At 42.4% G+C, this 11,954-nt stretch overlaps 1 protein-coding gene across 2 annotated transcripts in view; it reads right to left on the reverse strand.

Moving 5' to 3' along the window:
• plekhh1 (pleckstrin homology domain containing, family H (with MyTH4 domain) member 1) overlaps positions 1 to 11,411 on the reverse strand; it is a 163,406-nt gene extending 151,995 nt beyond the window's left edge. For both annotated transcript variants that reach the window (XM_046412122.1, XM_046412121.1), the window contains exon 1: positions 11,351 to 11,411. The gene's annotated coding sequence lies outside the window, so the exon portion shown is untranslated. The remainder of the gene's footprint in view (positions 1 to 11,350) is intronic.
• Positions 11,412 to 11,954: the final 543 nt, after the last annotated feature.

The raw sequence follows: 11,954 nt of genomic DNA on the forward strand, positions 1-11,954 counted from the left end.
GTTTTTCTGATTGTCAGACCTGAATGTCTAGGGAGAGAAAGACAAACAGCACATGTGGCAGGCAGAGACAAACATATAAGATAAAGCTCAAGCCAACAGTACAAGCTGTCTCCTGATCCATCCCCTCAGTGTCAACAGCCTGGATAACTTTCCGCATCTGTGCAGTCGGCCAGACTAACGGGCTTCCACATAAACAGCACAACCACTCAGCATCCATGACAGAAAAAGAGGAAGAGAAAGAAGAAGTTGAGAGCTGGTGAAAGGAAGTGAGACTGAGGCCAACGAAACATCTGCTCCAGATCCTTTTTAGTTGAGTCTGTCTCCTTGTCACAGAACGTTTTGTTTGTCCATAGGTCAGGGACAAACACGTACACACACACACGCACACAAAGAGAGGCTCAGAGATGCGTGTACACCCAAGGAAAGTTAATAAGTCAATAGGACACAGCTCCATATCTTATTGGGCCTTGTCTTAGCGGCTCGTTCCAGGAAAATAATAAGCGGGACTGACACAAATCAATGTTATCTTTTCACTCATGAGGAGAGAGCTAGAGAGCCAAAGAACCAAAAAGAACAAAGGAACAAAAAGGAGAAGAAAAAAAGGAGGGAAGAAGAGAATGAAAAGCCCCCTTCTGACTCGCAGTGACCCACATACATTTGCCCAGCTTTTCTGGGGCTCGATCTCTCTTGGCAACCAGCAGCCTCTGTGAAAGAATCCGAGCGTTCAGCCAAAGGCAAAGCCCATGTGAGGGGAGGAGAGGGAGGGGAGGAAAGGATGGCAGGGGGAGAGAGAGGGGCAGAGGGAGGGAGGTGTGGATGGGTGGACACCAGACTCCTCCTCCTCCTCGTCCTCCCAAAGGCCTGTTGCTCCCAGCCTGACACAGCATGTGGCAGTGGAGGAAGTACTAAGATACTTTATTCAAGTAAAAGTACAAATACAACAATGTAAAAACAGTCATCTACAAGTAAAACAACTATGCTCAACATACTAAAAATACTAAAAATACAGTATTATCAGCGAAATGTACTTAAAGTATCAAAAACATCTTCTGCAGAAAAATGGATTATATGGTTCCCAAACTAGTCTGTGAACCCTGCAGAGGCTCACAAGGTAAATGTGGCGGTTGACTGATGGGGTAGGAAATCTTCTTTCCTCACTATGCATATGCAGTCAGTGCACAGCTAAGCGGCAGCCAAATATACTTCATAATAAAGAATAACTGAACTGTTGATTGTCTTTGAGGTTTTTACTGGAAGCAACTGCATAACAGTACTTCCCAACTCATACAGTGAAAGGGATTGGAAATAAGAAGAACACCGTCAGAGAAAGATCAACATAAAGTCTGAATATGAAGTACAACACGGTAGTTAATGTTGTAAACATGAGTGCACGCGAGTAAAAACAGTAAAATTCACAACAGCGATTCAACAGTCACAAAGAGTGTGCGTTAGCTCCAGACAGCTAGCACAGTTGCTAGCCTGATTAGCAGTAAGCCGATTAAAGAAAATTTCTACTAAACCACTGTTGTAATGAAAAACAGAAGTGAAAAGTGGCATAAAATGGAAATACATAATAAGTTAAGTGGAAGTACAAAATTCAAATCAATACGAGTGTGATGAGCATTAATAAACTATTCTGTGTATATGTCTACACTTTGCCTTGAGATGAAACTGAATCATTTTGGCACACTGGTACACGTCTCGGTACGGAGCAGCAGCTGCAATCAGCGGACAAACTGAAAGAGACCAGTAGAAGGTTTTAATGGGGCATTTGATTGGGGTGTCCAGACGTGTAGCCTCATGATGGATGAATGCAGAGCCTTCTAAGCGACAGTGACATAATCAGAGAGCTGTAGGTCAGCTAGTGACAGCTGAGTAGATGGAGAAAGAGCCCATTCAGCCCCAACGCTCTCGGACGACCATCCAAGTTCATTAGCAGTCAGACTGGCTACAGGGCCTGCTGCAGGCTTCTCCAAGCTACACATGACACACACACACACACACACATATCCATACACATGTATCAGCATGCACAGACACACTGAACATCACATAACAAGCAGCTTTTTCTTCTTAAAATGAATCAGTTTTTGTTCTTAATGGTCCAAGGCTGTGATTTTTCTCCCCTTTGCTCGCGTTTTAATGGTTCTGGCAAGGCGTTTTATCTATAAACAATAAAAGGTTGAGGCTAAAACATTTTTCTCTGGTTTGGCCCCTTCGCTGCTAATCATCTATACACTCTCCCCTCTTTTCCTGCCATTAAGCTACGATGGAGCCAAACCCGCAGCCCAGCCAAAGAACCTGATAGTCGTGGAACCCATGCAGCTCTCCCCCCACCTTGGAATGCATTTCTGCTGCGCTGCACTTTTCACCATCCAGCAGGGAATGGATGCAAACCCCCCCACCGCCAACCCCCCTTGCACCCACCCACTCAGACACAAACACACCACCACTTGCTTTTGAGCAATTGCCCTCCAAACCTCATCGGTCTTACAGGATGTGCCTACACAAACAGTTAGTGGAATGTAACTAAGTACATTTACTCAGTTCATGTGCCTCAGTGCAATTTCACTTGAGTATTATCACTCATTATGAGACTGTCGTTAGTCCATTACACCTCAAAGGGAAATATTGTACTTCTTATTCAACCATCTAAACATCTATCTAACAGCTGTGTGGTTACTTTGCATGAGAAACAAAAAACTCACAATGATCATATAAAATACAATCTACTGTTAAAGATTAAACCGGTGGTTTCCAAACTCTGGCTTGTGACTCTGTCAGAAAAGATCCTTGTCAGGTTTGATTGTTGTTGTTACATTATTAAAAGTTCCACTCAAAACTGCTAGTATTTTACACAAAGCAAGTATTTTCAAAAAAGTACAAAAAATTGCATGCAAATACGGGTGGCAAGACTTTTGTTTCCTGCCCATCAAACATCTCATGACTCTTCAGGTATATAATAATGATACTTATGTACTTTTACTTGAAGACTGGACTTGTAACGGAGTACTGTTGTATTGGTGCTTTTACTTCAGTTAGGAATCTGAGTACTTCTTCCACTATACTGCTGACACCAAACTTCAGGGTTTAATAGCTTGTATGACACATCAACAGACTCACACACACACACACACACACACAAAGAGACACAGACACTCACACCCTTCTCCTCATAAATGACCACAACTGAACAGAGACAAATTCCTCCCCCATCACACTTTTCAGCTTCCCTGAACTGCAGCCGTGCTCCTGGAGAAAACTCTGGCCAGACGTTTGTTCTGGCCGTTCATCTCAGCATGTGATCTCATGTTTCAACACAGCACAAAGACCATTTCCCTTCACCTAGAGCACACAAAAGCACATCCTCTCTGGTGCATCTTTCACCCCCTCATTTGATTTAGCCCTCCCACCTAACTGTACTCAACTCACTTCTTCCATCCCGCCTCCGAAACATGCCACGCTTGCCATCTCTCATGAGTGGGCCCATAAGCATGTACAGTAACTCGGTTAGCAGTGGAGAATTCAGAGGTGTTATGGAAAATAACTGTGAGAGCTAACTGCCTGCGCTTTAGAGATTGAAAATGGGAAAGCAGGGAGTGAGGAGAAAGAGGGAGGGTGAGTAGGATTAGAGCTGAGAGGAGGAAAAGCAAAGATAGACGAAGAAAGAGCAGGAAACTAGAGTGTGACCTGCATCCTGACAGTGAAGCCCCACAGTTCCTGTGGGAACTGTTCTACTGCCCCCTGGTGGTTTATAGCACATTCCTTCCACTATTGACCCCTCAAACACACCTCTTTCCCACACTACAGTAACACTATGCCCGCCTGCACTCTTCATTCACTCTCTCTGTGATGACTCAAATTATACCCCGCACTCATTCTGTAATTACATAGACCCTAATGTGTATGCTTCAAACATAACTCGCCCACGAGCTCAGGTTTGAGTTGGAGGAGCTGCAGCACACGGTGTGACGACAGGTTTCCACACCCTGCCACTCTATACTCCTCACATGTACCCGCCTGCAGTGCAGCAGACGATTTCATAAAGACATCAACTAGGTTATGACCTGATTATAGATGCAGTGAATGTGGAGGCAAAAAAAAGACACCCAATCTACCTGAGACTGTTCCCCCACCCCAAGGCCTGCCATTGTGCTATGGGTGTGTGACAACTGCAGTCATCTGAGTGTGTGTAAATATGTGAAAAATATTTGTAGTATTCTAAACAAGGTTTAAGCATTGACAAATGTATTCTCACGACTTTATTTAGCTGGGAATGATTCTAAGGTCAGAACTTCAGAAAACTATTTAAACATAAGGATGTCTGACACTGAAGAATTAGAGGTCACAACAAATAGATCAGATGAATTTTAATAATTCTGCTTACATCTTTCTGACTGTGTACAAGTTAACTGCAACAAATCAATAATCCATCTTGAGGCTTAGCTCCATATGGAAAACGGCACCATCCAAATCAAAAGCTTTGGACAGCAGGTGTTCCTTAATCTGAGGTGAAAAAAAAACAACCCTATGAATGTTTGCCAAACCAACCAGTTAGTCCTCATCACTGAAGCCCTCTCTGTTGCTAAACCAAAACATACTGATTGAAAACACTTGCGATAAAGCTTGTCTGTTGGCACGGAGGACAAACTGGTTGGTTTGGCAAATGTATGCCAGTCAACATCCCCACCTCCAATAAAAAGAAGCACAAAGATACTTTCCTTAAACTTAAAAGGGAAATCGACTGGGCCTGCAATGCAGGAGAGGAGACACTCCGACATTTGCTCAATCTTTTAACATGTTAGTAAATGTACAATGAATGTGGAGGGTTTTTCATCAGACTATCAGAGGCAGTTTCGGAGGGCTGAAGCTGAGGCTGCTGAGACGATTAAGGAGCAGAGCCTAATAAGTCCGAGAAGTCCTAAAATGTCCACGGTACCAAAGATGAACCTGGCTTTTCCTCTGGTGCCACCCTCAGGACAGACATTTATTGTCCTACTGTAAGTATCTAACTGGGAATAGGAACTTGTCTTTCTATGTTTCATCCAACCAATAGTTTTTCATGGTCTGTAAAGACCACTGAATTACATTACAAGACCTCCAGCATGACTCTGTACTGTTTGCATCCCTGCTTAGCTGTGACGGCTGCTGGCCAGCTTCAATGAATGTGTGAACTTGTGCAACTCTGTGTGTCTGTGTGTGTGTGTGTGTCCTATGGGCCCATAAGCACTGTGGGGTCTTTCCCCTGGCCTGCAGTTGAGCAGGTTATGGGCTTTGGCTGCAGTAGGGAGAACATAATGGTCTCATTGACTCAATCACAAGCTTTGACCAGCCAGCCTGCCAGCTTTGTGAGCAAGCTGCGGAGTGAGCATTATTGTAAAAAGGCTTTTAAAACCACTATTAGGCCACATTAGGCGTGTGCGTATGTGTGGTGGCGATGGGGGATTTGTACAGGAGGGTGGTTGTTTTTACATGTTTTCTAAGAAAAAAAAAACACTGGAAAAACCAAGACAAAACAACAAATTTGCTGACATGCTTGATGGAAAAAAAGAAATCATGAATCGCACACTTTTCACCCTGTGGCTGCCGCTGCTGCTGCTACTGGCATAAGTTTCAAAACTTTTTAGAGATCAGAGAGAAATGTATTTCCTTCACTTTTTTCCCCTCATGTTTGTGTATCTGCTTAGCTTATCTTAAGTCTTTCTTATGTTTGTATTGAGTTTTTATATTCATTACTTCAGGAAGACTAGAGGTGTATCCACGTGCTTCGAATGGGGATCTTATTATATCAAAGTGCAATATATAAACAGACAAGAAAATATATTCTATAACCAGACTGTGTAAGAAATGTAATCACCCAAGTGTGGTTTAGGTGTGGTTTAGATTACAGTGAGTGTAGGAAAAGCAAATCAACAAGGTGTCCTTAATGATGACTTAATGTAGCCACAGTACTGCTGTCTAATAATAATGTAGGTACACCACACCCATATTATGTGGCCCTGACACAACAAGCCAAGAGCAAAGAACCGGATCTTTGCATTATCTCATGTTTTAAGAGTTGCACTCGAACACATCGGAAAGACTACAGCTGACAGAGAGCCAAGGTGGCCATTACCCTTCCTCTTCCTTAACCCGCCTAGTGGTGGACTTTGTCAGATGTGGTAAGGAAAGAACAGATAGAGGGTAGAGTAAAAGCAAAGCCGTAAGCGAAATCAATGATCTGCTAGGCTAAAGAAGCGCTCAGACAGATAACAGCCATATGTGAAAAAACACAGACCCCTCATTCATGTGAATGAGGCGACTCAATTGATGTAATGCTCATGCAGAGGCTCGTCTGGGGTCTGTGTCTCTCAGGATCAGCCCAGAGCCATCCTTCCTGGAATTAGATGTTTTTCCTTATTCATATGAAGGGACTGAAGACAGAGGGTGTTGTAAGCTGTAGCTCAGATTTGTGATACTGGGCTACATGAATGAAATCTGACTTAAACTGACTTGACTGTGTAAACAGATTTTAAGTGTTTGATCTGATAAGCCATCAAAGTTATGAATTTTCTACTCAACCCTTCCTTCGTGGATCTTGGTTTTGGCAGTTTCGCCGCTGTTACCTAAAACAAACCACGCTCACGGCCCTCGTGCAACTTTTTAACACAGGGCTGTTCAACTTCTGCTGTAACACAGTGCAAAGTCACATGACAAAGTGAAACAGCAACCATTGAAATATAATAAAGTACCATTTTACCTGTCAGCCACTGCAATGAATGTCATCATGATAACTTAACAGAATTGTAAAATCTTGTCTGGCAATATTATATAACACTGCAGGGTTTAGGTGTCTAAACAGGGGGTAAACAATCAGTCACCTGCTTGGAAGCTGACTATAAACTTAGTGTGTGATCACACTTGTTGATAAAAAAAAGTAGTAGACACAGCACTGAGCGGGTGTGAGTGTGTGTTTGTGTCTAACACACCTACAAAGACAAGTGAGACTGTACAAAACTGATACCCTTTACAAGATGACACATTAAGACTGAAAAGCACAGCCACAAAAAAACAAAACACAAAACGCAGAGCCACGCAGTCTCACAGACTCTCCATGAGTATTCAGGGCAACTGACCTCTGACTCATATTTTCACACCCTCATAAACTGTGTAGAAGATTGTGTGGTTGAGATAATACATTCATTTATTGTTTTGCTATACAAAGGGTAGTAGGACTTGCCAAATACAAGCTGGTAAAGATCTAAGAAATGGAGAACAAAAGCAAAAGTGGCACAATCCGACTGAAAGTCTGCTTGAAGTGACCGCCAGTTTGTGCATTTAAGTATGTATTTTGACTTAATGTACAGAAGGACAAAGTGTAAGAACAAAAACTAATTGAATTCCAAAAAAGATTGGGAGTTTATAAGAAAGAGATGTTTTAAACAACTGGAAGCGTGTGAGTCTGGTTACTACATCATGACCAAGAAAACTGTTTCTGATTGACTGTCAGGTGTGAATTAAAACTATATGACCTATTCGCACAAATCACTGAACACTTGTCAAACAGGTCGCTCTTTCAAACAGTTTTATATGATGTAACTTGATGTTTTGGACATGGTTAATCAATGTTCTACGTCAGAGATAAGATATAAACCTTTTCTGATAAAAACCTTTGGGTTGCCAGGTTGGGAAAATTATCAATTTTTTTATTCATTAATTCATCAAGAGCATTCCTCCAATAACCTCTGAACTTCTGGAAAAGCGATCCACCTGTTAAATACTGAACTTACTTACTGAAATAATCATTTCATTAATCACAGCATTAACATCTAGGCTTATCAGAAAAAGAGAGTCATGAGCATTTATGAATGACTTGACTATTAATGACTCACCAGGAGAAGGGATTTTGTCTCACCCTGCAAAAATTGTTCTAAATAATGGCTTATCATAATCTATGAAGCATTCCTACTCCATCTTCGTGCAGCACGTTAGCATGCTAACATGCAGATATGTCATTTGTGGTTGTACAGAGTCATCAAAGTTGTTCTAGTTCATCCTGAAGAGCCAAACATTAGCTGGTTCTAGCTTCTCAAAAATGGAGAGTGATATATTTTCACTATAAGCATATGTTCCATGTTCCATGATCCACACACTTTATATAATAAAACCACCAAAACAAATTCTTATCAGGTGGGGGACCCTGGGACAAAGTTTAGGTGTAAAACAGTCAGCTGATTCCTTACACATTATTAAACAAATTCCTTTTCCTTCTAGAAAGTGTCTCGTGGCAAACGCTAAATAATGCACTTTTTTTATTGAGAATAATTGAGTTTTCTCGCCTCACAAATTCATTTTCCACAGTGATAGACAGAAAGTTGTGGAGTCCATACAGAGTCAAAATCCCTTTTTTAGCAGACAAACCGCCAGTCAGCGAACCTCACAAATGTCATGTGTCACTGGTAATGACACAACCCCACACACACACACACACACACAGGTGCAGGTGCAGCTTTAATCTCGAGACCCAAACAGTCAGGTTGGTTGTGTCAGACAACCGCCCTCCCTCCGTCCTTCCTCTCTGCCTTATCTGCTCAAACAGGCACTTCATCTTTTATCTGCATCTTTAACAGCCCTTAACATTTCACATCTGCTCTGACAAAATCCCATAAACACTATCAAATGCTTTCCATATCAAAGTCATTCGTCTGCCGTTGGTCTGAATAAACAACACCACAAGAAGACTTTGGCCTGAATGAGTAACGGTGAACTGGGGTTAAAGCACTCTAAACTAATTACCAGGAAAATGCAAAGGAAAGTACCTTTACCCTGCTGAAACTAATCCATCTTTAACCTCTACTCAACCAGTCTTTGTTGTGAGTATGTGTGTGATCCCAATAAGAAACAAGGAAAGGAAATCCTTGATCTTATCGTTCAAGCAAGCATATGTCTTCAGTTGCACAATTCCCTGTCACACCAGAGGAGTGACAGGGAATTGTGAAGCATTTATCAACTTCATACAGCTCAGCCCATCTCAACATGTGTGAATTTCTTTAGATGATACTGAGACTTTGGAGTTAACTTACAGAGGCTCTCAACTGTCCCAAATGACGAGGCCACACACCACAACACATACAGGCTACAATCACTGTATGGTTTCCCAGGTTAACAGGGGGTCCAGATGGGCCGGGAGATGTTCAGATGGGCCGCATTCTTGAGAAAACTTAAACCTGGCGGGACATTTTTTCAGATATGGGTGGTCTGCCAGTGTAATGTGGGAGAGGCGAGGATGTAGAGAAGCACCAACTGTCAGCGAGCAGCGAAGAGCAGACATCAAAAGGCGTCGGGCGTCCGGTGGAAAGTGACCCACGGTCCAGTCTGGCTCAGTCTGTCGCCCTCAGTATCACCAGCCTGCTGAGATCACAGCCGCGCTGACACAGATCCTCCTCAAGTTGTCCCAGAGGACCAGCGTTGGTACACTCACATTCCCAGCATCCCAGATTCCAAGTCAAGGTCACACTGTGGCACCTGCTGGACAGGACTGGGAGGAAGGGCAAGGAGTATATGGGTGTGTGTGTGTGTGTGTGTGTGTGAGCATGTGTGTGAACCTCTAACCAAGTGACCCTATGACCTTTGGACCACCAGCCAGGCCTTGTCCTTCAACAGTTACAGGGGACCAAGCATGTCTTCCAAACTCTTATTCAATGAAGGCTCTCAAAAAGAAAAAATATTCTCCCACATTGAAATGGTTTTACGTCTGTAATTGTTTCTCCTGTGCATCCCTTCCTAATGCTCACAACTCCAACATAAAAAAAGGGAAAACATCCTCCTTTGGTGTAAAAATCTGAAACAGCTCTGAGGCTGTGGCAGATCAGGTTTGCCACATCAAGCTAAAAATTCCATATGAAAAGTTCTGTCTTCACCTTTGTGTTAGGAGGGAATTTCTTCACAGCCACTATGACTATGGCTAACCTTAACCCTAACCCAATCATTAGCATGTCAGGCTAAGTAGCTTACCGTAACCAAGCATTAGGCCTACCCTCAAGGAGCATTTGACTAACTATCTACATTATAGTTTGTGGGGTTAGAGATTAGGATTAAGAAGCCGCATTTCCATGTAGAACCATTGTGTAGTATATCCCCATTGTGTTGCAGCTGGTCCTGGATGCTGTCAACGCTATCAACATTTTCTAGAGTTTACACTCCAGGAACTCCAGCCAATGTAACCTGAGATGGTATTAAGACTGCTAAACACATAAGTAGGTAGGTTTTCTTCCACATCCTAGAAGTGGAAGTAGAATTGAAAACACACTGCTTGAAAACACAAACAAGCATGTAAACTGAGCAGGCAAAAAGAGTTATAAAGAGCCAAAGTGAAACCAGAACTTGGAGTTTCTGCTCCACAAGTAAGAACAGAGCTCAGCTTTCTCTTTGTTATAATCTTCATCACTTCTGATAAAACACCCAACAATTAAATTACAATTTTCAGCCAAAACATGGGATTTTAATTTGCGTCACTACTACAACATTCATTTTAAGACATCTTTAAAAACATTTCAGGTGATGCAGGATCTAAAGAACTAAATGTGAAGGAGTCTATTAATGTGGCTCTCACCACCACTGCAAAATTTAGTGGATGTTTGTATTCCACTGAATTTTATATTTCCGTAAATCAAAATCTGTGGCTGAAACAAGAACATAATTCCAAGCCATCAGCATTCCCACTTGGTCCTGCTGCTTTCAGTCACTGTCGGTTCTCTGCAATCTTGGCTCCATCTGAGCGTGGCCAACTCATTTTCCGAGGAAATTAAAGAATGAGGTCAGTGATGAACTCACAGACAATGGCACAGACCTGCTGACTCATCCAGCCCTATGACAAGCACAGTTCACACAACTCACTGCTGCTGCTGCTGCTCCAAACCCAGGACCTGAAATTCCGGTTTGCATAACCTATTTTCCACCCCGTCACTTCTGTCAAAGTCTATGTGTGCTGTTTGTCGGTGTGTACGTGCTTGGCCGCTGGTGTGATTGACAAGTCAGAACAGCCAGAGCAAACACTAAAGGAGCCTTGTGAGCCTTGATGAAAGGTTGAAGGGTGTGTGTTTGTGTGTGCACAGACGCTATCAATCACTAACGCAAAGCATGCTGACTAACAGAGGTCAAAAGCAGCTCAGGTGAGACAAAAGGGGAGCCCTCAGGTAGAGCTCCCACTGTTACATCACAATGGCTCTGAACTCTGTGTACTGTCTGGCCACTGGCCCTCAGCCAATCGGTGAGCTGGATGGAGGGAAGGGCCTGCCAAGATGATGGATGAGGATTAAAGACCATTAGGCGCTTGCGTCTATTTAGAATTAAAAAAACACACCATGCTCACCTAACAGGCCAGATCCTGCCTCTGCTATTCCTGTCTCCTTTTGCTGGTTATTTTCCAGTCATTCTGCTCTGAAAGAGGGGATGTGACAGATTAAATATCAGTACTACAATGGGCCAAATATCAAGAACTTTGCATAGTCTAATAGCAAATACTTATATGTTTTAGGGTTTTATTACTTTCCTGGAAGCAGTAGCAGCAGTGGTTAAGAGTATCCTTGTCTTTTAGTATGTTTTTTATTTTATGTTTATAATGTCACTCTAACGCAACTGTGGGTAGTTTAAAGTTGTGAGTTTTAGTGTTATATTGCCTTGGTGTAGCCAAGCCAATAACTGCAACATACTTTCTAGTTATTTGGGTTTGAGTTCTAAAAGGATTTGCAGATATCAAGTGAAAGTAAAGCAATTTATCCTTTATTTGTTTTTCTTCCAAAATGTTAAGCAGTAGGCCAGAGGTTTTGATCGGAGGTCGGCCTCCCCAGGAACTAAAAAGCATTAATTATTGCATTTGTTATTAATTCACAGAATAGCCATAATGTGTGTAAGTTGGTTGGAGACAGAAATGCAGTAGTTTTGGGAAAATTTACTGTGTTTCCCACTTTCACAGG

This window comes from Scatophagus argus, chromosome 15, assembly GCF_020382885.2.
Source record: "Scatophagus argus isolate fScaArg1 chromosome 15, fScaArg1.pri, whole genome shotgun sequence".
Lineage (NCBI taxonomy): Eukaryota > Metazoa > Chordata > Actinopteri > Scatophagidae > Scatophagus > Scatophagus argus.